This window comes from Cucurbita moschata, unplaced genomic scaffold, assembly GCF_002738365.1.
Source record: "Cucurbita moschata cultivar Rifu unplaced genomic scaffold, Cmos_1.0 Cmo_Scf00068, whole genome shotgun sequence".
NCBI lineage: Eukaryota > Viridiplantae > Streptophyta > Magnoliopsida > Cucurbitales > Cucurbitaceae > Cucurbita > Cucurbita moschata.
In genome coordinates this window covers 293,189-300,623 of record NW_019268584.1, presented here as the reverse complement: position 1 = coordinate 300,623, position 7,435 = coordinate 293,189, and the positions used below count along the sequence as shown (strand labels likewise).

The window sequence follows — 7,435 nt, the reverse complement described above, 5'->3', positions numbered from 1 at the left end:
AAAGGAAGACAAAGTTACATCCAAGAGGGGATGACCCTTATCAAGTCCTTGAAAGAATTAATAACAATGCATGTAAAATGATCTTCCAGGAGAATTTTCAGCACATTCTACTTTCAATGTTGCTGACTTGAGTCCTTTCGATGTAGGTGATGATTTTTTGATTCGAGGACGAATCCTTTTGAAGAGGGGGAAGATGATAAGGATCACGGTGTTCCAAATGTTCCAACTGGACCCATTACACGATCCAAGGCCAAGAAGATTCAACAAGCATTAATTCTTCATCTACAAAATTGGATAGGGGTTCAACTATTATTTCATGTGTTACAAGCTTATTAGATTGAGGAATGAACATTTGGAGCTTCAGAAGTGAATATTTACACAGTTGAAGGAGCAAATGAAGTTGCAAGCATTATTACATGAGTTGTTAGAAAACTTTATTTATTTTTAATTTCATAAATTTGTAATGGTAGAATTGTCAAATTGGCTTGTTTTTTTTTTTTTTGGAGATTTAAGGGGATCGAGATTAAATCCCAGCCACTAACTTTTGTTGTGGGAGACTATAAATACCCACAAATTATTAGGTAAAAATAATATTTGTGATGAATGAAATTGATCAATCAAGTTGAGAAGTTCCCCTTCGAAATCCATCCGAGCATCGCGTGTGAGCCATGCAGTCACGCTTTGACATTGTGTGGTTGAGTGAAATTCTCAACCTTCTACTTATTTTTGGGATTTCTTTTGTCCGTATTCATTGTAATTTATCCTGATACAAACAAATTTATTCTTGTAGGGAATGTATTAAGCACATGGATTTATTAATTACTCTGAACTTTTGTATAAAACGAAGTAAACACAAATGGAGTAACATGAGATAGAAGTAAACATAGTAATAAAAAGAAACTACATAAACTTAAAGGAAGTGAATCCCATTTTACAATATAAATATTGTTCAATTGTAGCAAAGAAGTAGTTTTGAAAACTAGCCACTCCATATCAATCTATGTGGAAAACTAAAATAAAGAAAATATAAATAAATAAAAATATTTTTCAAAAACTTAGTTGGGTGTGAAATTTTGCTTAAAATTCAAATGTTTTCTTTTCTTTTCTTTTTTTATAAAAGGATAAAACACATCATTTTGGAATAAAACAAAAAACAAACAAAAAATAAATAAAATAGTTATCAAATGGGCCTAATTTTTAACATATCTATCCCAAAGGAATGCATGGGCTCTAGTGGCAATGCTACTTCAACTGTGTGATAGACCATGCGAAGTTAACATGACAATAATAGTAGCTTCTAAAGCACAAAAATATGTGGATAAATTTCATATCTTGAGGTTGGATCATATATTGAGGTTGGATAAATTTCATATATTTAGGTGCGGAAAACATATACACACGGGCAACTAAAAATGATAGATCCACTATAAGGGCATTTGGTCTAGTGGTATAATTTTTTTTTTTACAAATTAGGTGGAATGAACAAACAAAAATAATGAGTTTAAAATTACCAAATAAACTATCAATTTTCAAATGGAATGGAGACATAAGACTATTGGAAAAAAGAAAAGGACAAAAGAAAAATATTAAATACATTTTCAACTAATGCATTTGGTTGAGAGATATTATGGCCAATATAAGAAAAATATAAGAAAAATATAGCATACTAAAATGACTGTTATTATTGGTATCAAACCAATAACAATTCATATCAGCTAAATCTTCCAATTGATAATTAGGCTAGAGAAAGAACTTGAATTTATTTTTATATCTATCAACATGTTTGCTACTTTTATCTAAAACTTGATCACGAGTTTTTCTTATTTGCATTGTAAAATTATGTATTTCTATGGATATCAATTCTATTTCTAGAATTCAAACAAAAACATGTGGATAAATTTCAAATATTGAGGCGCATAAAAGATAGATCCACTACAAGGCATTTGGTCTAGTGGTATGATTCTCGCTTCGGGTGCGATTCTCAAAAAGCTCCCAACAATTATATCAAATTGAAGCATGCAATATAATAAGATTTGAAATAGGTTTTTTTAAACCTCGAACCAAGAAGTAATTCAGATGGATATTTGGAAAGAAAAAAAAAAGGAAGCTATATTTAATTATAATTTACAAGTGTCTTTATAACATGTTAATTGAAGAGAGAAAACAACAAGAATAAACAAACAAAGGAAATTTGTGTATGTATGATTCTTTATAACTTACTTTTTCGGGACTTGGACCATAAACAGTCATCTACTCTTACTCCTACTCCCTTCTCTAAGAATCAACATAGCATAATCATTCCATGAAGGCCGAGGTAGTCTTATAAAAGAAGATGAGGGTACCACTTTCAAATCATTCCATGAGGACTTGAGAAAGTTTTGTAAAAGAAGATGAGGGTACCACTTTATATTGCAGAATTTCTATATGAATAGAGAATGAACCATATTCTTTGGAGATAAGATAGAGCCTCGAGCCTAACTTCAAAGACATTACACAAATTGTTCTATGATATATTTTCTAGGAACTCTTTGTTATGGTGTCCGCTGAAGGTGTCAGGAAAGGGACACAGATTCTCTATTGCACTGATCTCTCAATAGAAGTTTTACCCAGGTCATCTGTCGTCACAACCCTTTTAAGGAAGATGTGCCCAAATAACCAGTGAACAATAACATTTAAAGAAGTTTCAGAGAGCGAGAAGAGGATTGTGATAGAAGTTGCCCTAGGTAAAACTTCTTTAAATGTCTTAGCCAATCATGTCCTCATAATGAGGATTCTCTTGGACAACAATAACATATGGACAACAAATGTCTTAGCCAATTGTGACGGTCATGATTGCTCAAGGCGTGTCGCCTAAATAATCGGTAAATAATAACATTGCCCAAATAACCGCCTTGGACAACAAATCGTTTACAAGAATGGCTGAGACATGCAACATGCAATCACAGGCAACACGCCTTGGCCAATCATGACTGTGACATCTGCCCCCACACAATTTATTGGATGAGGTTGACTTTAGGTCTCTCGATGCGCTTCCAGCTGATCTCATAATGAGGAGTCTCTTTCAACCTACTAGGAGCCGTTAATCACTTCTCGGTTTGTTGAGTCTTCATGTCTTCTCTGTTCGTGTCTTTCCTACTTTCTTCGCTTGAAACTTTTTTCTTATTTGTATGACATCATACCACCTTCTTCTGCTTGATGTTTTCTTGGTCGAAATAATAATGTTTCTAGTTACTAACGTGGACAACAAGGTTAGTCCGCATCCATAAGAACAATTGGATTCTATATGATATCTTCATAATCTTATGGATAACTTTAACTAGTCCATAGTATTTTCACACCAGTTTTTGGTTCTTGTTGCTTTGAACTCGAAGTTTATTTGAACTTAACTTATATGAACTCTTTATTTTTCTTGAAATTATTGTGGTTGACGCTTCCGATTGACCCTTCTCTTCATCCATCTAGATGATATTTATGTGTGAACATGTGTTGCTTCAGTGGTTTGTTTCTGTCTCCCTTCTTCAGTATCTGACCTTGTTTTTGTCTCTTCTGGTGGGGATAAATCCATTATCTGACCTTGTTTTGCGTCGTTGTGTTCATGTTGTGGCAACAAGGTTTCTATTGAGGTTGGCTCACTCGAGCTCCCCTTTTCAATTACAACAGTAGCAGCAAACGTAGATTCATCATGGCTATAATTCTTTCTCAACTGTACTATCGACATCATTTTCAACCCTCTTGGTTGATGGATGTTTTTCTAAATGATCATCGGGTTAGACTCCATTACTACTAGACATTTTGCTAGGGGCATGTAAATGACTTTGTGTTTAAGCAGAACGTTCATTCCTGACACGACGTCGAAGTCATCCATTTCAACTATCACTAAACAATTTGCCTAGTCTAAGGGTCCAGCTTGATTAGAGTTCTCATTGTGACTCTTAAGACAGGCAAAGCTTCCAATTTGACGACGTTCATCTTTCTTGTATCTTGATGCCAAAGGATATTAAAATATTTTGCATCGGTCTCCATCATGAGTTGTGGGTGGCTTTAGAGTTGAGAATGGCGTTCCTTACTACTTTGTGCTTTACCCAAACCTCGACATACATAATATATATATATTCATTTAACTATAACACATATGGTCCATGAAAGAATTGTAACTCTTATGCTCATTAATATTATAATGGCTACTACCTAAATTATAACCTAAAGTTGATAATTGATGTCCAATTAGCCAACCCTAAATTTGTAATCACTGTGGAGTGATTGAAATTACAATGAAAGTAGTTTAAACTCCTAGTATCTTAAAGGAAGTTGGTCTCTTCTAATAAAACACGAAGTTCTCTTTAATATCATTAATCCAATTATGCTAGACATGAAACTAAAACTGCGTTCAATTTAACTCCATTTTATTGTCATTTTGAATGACGTGTAGGATATATTCTTGATTTACCTTGATATTTCATATTAGTTAAGCTTTTTGCAAAATCACAATTAGACAACAACAACGATGAACTTTGGTCTGTTTATTATTTTAAAGACAATTTCTTTCTCCATCTTATTCCTAATAACTCTGCAACTAAATTCATATTATGCTAAGAAACAAATTTTTTGGGTTGTAGTTTATTCGATAACACTTGCTATTAGAACAACTCAACATTACATGCCTTACTTACAAGTAAAATACTAGACCATCAACTTTTTATTTTATAGTCCAACAACAGCTAAAGAAAATAGATTTCAAACTTGATAGAAAAAAATATATTGAGTAGGAGTTAAAAATGTTACATTTTTTTTAAGAAAGGGCATTTGGTCTAGTGGTATGATTCTCGCTTAGGGCGTGAGAGGTCCCGAGTTCAATTCTCAAAATGCCCCTATGTTCATTTCTCTCTATACTAACCCTATGTAATTATTCTTTTTTCTTCTCTCTATACTAACCCTATGTAATTATTCTTTTTTCTTCTCTCTATACTAACCCTATGTAATTATTCTTTTTTCTTCTCTCTATACTAACCCTATGTAATTATTCTTTTTTCTTCTCTCTATACTAACCCTATGTAATTATTCTTTTTTCTTCTCTCTATACTAACCCTATGTAATTATTCTTTTTTCTTCTCTCTATACTAACCCTATGTAATTATTCTTTTTTCTTCTCTCTATACTAACCCTATGTAATTATTCTACCCTATGTAATTATTTTTCTTTTCTCTATACTAATTATCGCAAACCCTATGTAATTATTCTTTTTTCTTCTCTCTATACTAATTACCCTATGTAATTATTTTTCTTTTCTCTATACTAATTATCGCAAACCCTATGTAATTATTCTTTTTTCTTCTCTCTATACTAATTACCCTATGTAATTATTCTTTTTTCTTCTCTCTATACTAGCCCTATGTAATTATTCTATCCTATGTAATTATTCTTTTTTTTCTTCTCTCTATACTAATTATCGCAAACTCTCTATACTAACCCTATGTAATTATTCTACCCTATGTAATTATTTTTCTTTTCTCTATACTAATTATCGCAAACCCTATGTAATTATTCTTTTTTCTTCTCTCTATACTAATTACCCTATGTAATTATTTTTCTTTTCTCTATACTAATTATCGCAAACCCTATGTAATTATTCTTTTTTCTTCTCTCTATACTAATTACCCTATGTAATTATTCTTTTTTCTTCTCTCTATACTAACCCTATGTAATTATTCTTTTTTTTCTTCTCTATACTAATTATCGCAAACCCGATGTAATTATTCTTTTTTCTTCTCTCTATACTAATTACCCTATGTAATTATTCTTTTTTTTTTCTTCTCTCTATACTAATTATCGCAAACCCTATGTAATTATTCTTTTTTCTTCTCTCTATACTAATTATTGCAAACCCTAAGTAATTATTCTTTATCGCAAACCCTATGTAATTATTCTTTTTTCTTCTCTCTATACTAATTATCGCAAACTATGTAATTATTCTTTTTTTTTTCTTCTCTCTATACTAATTATCGCAAACCCTATGTAATTATTCTTTATCGCAAACCCTATGTAATTATTCTTTTTTCTTCTCTCTATACTAATTATCACAAACCCTGTGTAATTATTCTTTTTTCTTCTCTTTATAGTAATTATCACAAACCCTATGTAATTATTCTTTTTTCTTCTCTATATAGTAATTATCGCAAACCCTATGTAATTATTCTTTAACTCTATGTAATTATTCTTTTTTCTTCTCTCTATACTAATTATCGCAAACCCTATGTAAATAATTTAACAGTTCTTCTCTCTTTAGTAATTATCGCAAACCCTATGTAAATAATTTAACAGCGATCGAGATCTAAAAGATATAATAATAATTGCTCATGGATTTCATTAACAAAGAAAATAAATGAAATAATGATGATACATTCCATAAACAACTTAATATATAGTCCATAATAAGGGCATTTGGTCTAGTGGTATGATTCTTGCTTTGGGTGCTCGAGGTCTCGAGTTCAATTCTTGGAATGCCCCTCTAAAACAAAAAAATCAAATCAAAATAGTTTAGTTATCAATGGGGTCTAACCCAAAGGAATGCTGGCAATGCACAACTTCAAATTCTACTACAAAATGAATAATTACATTGAAATGTGTTTTTTGATTTATGCAAGATAATATGATTTAAAATGTGTTTTTAAACATTGAACCAAGAAGATGAGGATAGAGAATGAAACATATTCTTGGGAGAATAAAGATGTCTTGAGCCGGACTTCAAAAAGAGCATTACACAAATTGTTCTTGTATTTTTTCTAGGAACTTTTCAATCTAGGAACTTTTCAATCAAATAGGTCATCTATTGTATTCTTTCTAGGAACTTTTCAGTCAAATAGGCCAGCTGTTGTCAAAATCCTAGGAACTTTTCAATCAAATAGCTCATCTATTGTCACAATCCTAGGAACTTTTCAATCAAATAGGTCATCTGTTGTATTCTTTCTAGGTTCTTGGGAGAATAAAGATGTCTTGAGCCGGACTTCAAAAAGAGCATTACACAAATTGTTCTTGTATTTTTTCTAGGAACTTTTCAATCAAATAGGTCATCTATTGTATTCTTTCTAGGAACTTTTCAGTCAAATAGGTCAGCTGTTGTCAGACTTCTAGGAACTTTTCAATCAAATAGGTCATCTGTTGTCACAATCCTAGGAACTTTTCAATCAAATAGGTCATCTGTTGTATTCTTTCTAGGAACTTTTCAGTTAAATAGGTCATCTGTTGTCACAATCTTTTTAAGGAAGATGCGTCGAAATAACCGATGAAGAAGTTTTAGAGAGTCATAGGTTCGAATCCTGTCACATTGATGTGGTATTCTCAGGGGCCGAAGTGCAAAGCCCCGTAGTCTATCCGTGGTTAGGAAGGTAGGCATGTAGTCCACTGTTGTCACAATCTGTTTAAGAAAGATGCGCCCAAA

At 31.9% G+C, this 7,435-nt stretch overlaps 1 non-coding gene across 1 annotated transcript; it reads left to right on the top strand.

Annotated features, from left to right (window-relative positions):
- Nucleotides 1-4,797: 4,797 nt before the first annotated feature.
- On the top strand, nucleotides 4,798-4,869 carry TRNAP-AGG. The gene has a single exon. It is a non-coding gene; the product is annotated as a tRNA-Pro (tRNA).
- The last annotated feature ends 2,566 nt before the right edge of the window (nucleotides 4,870-7,435 follow it).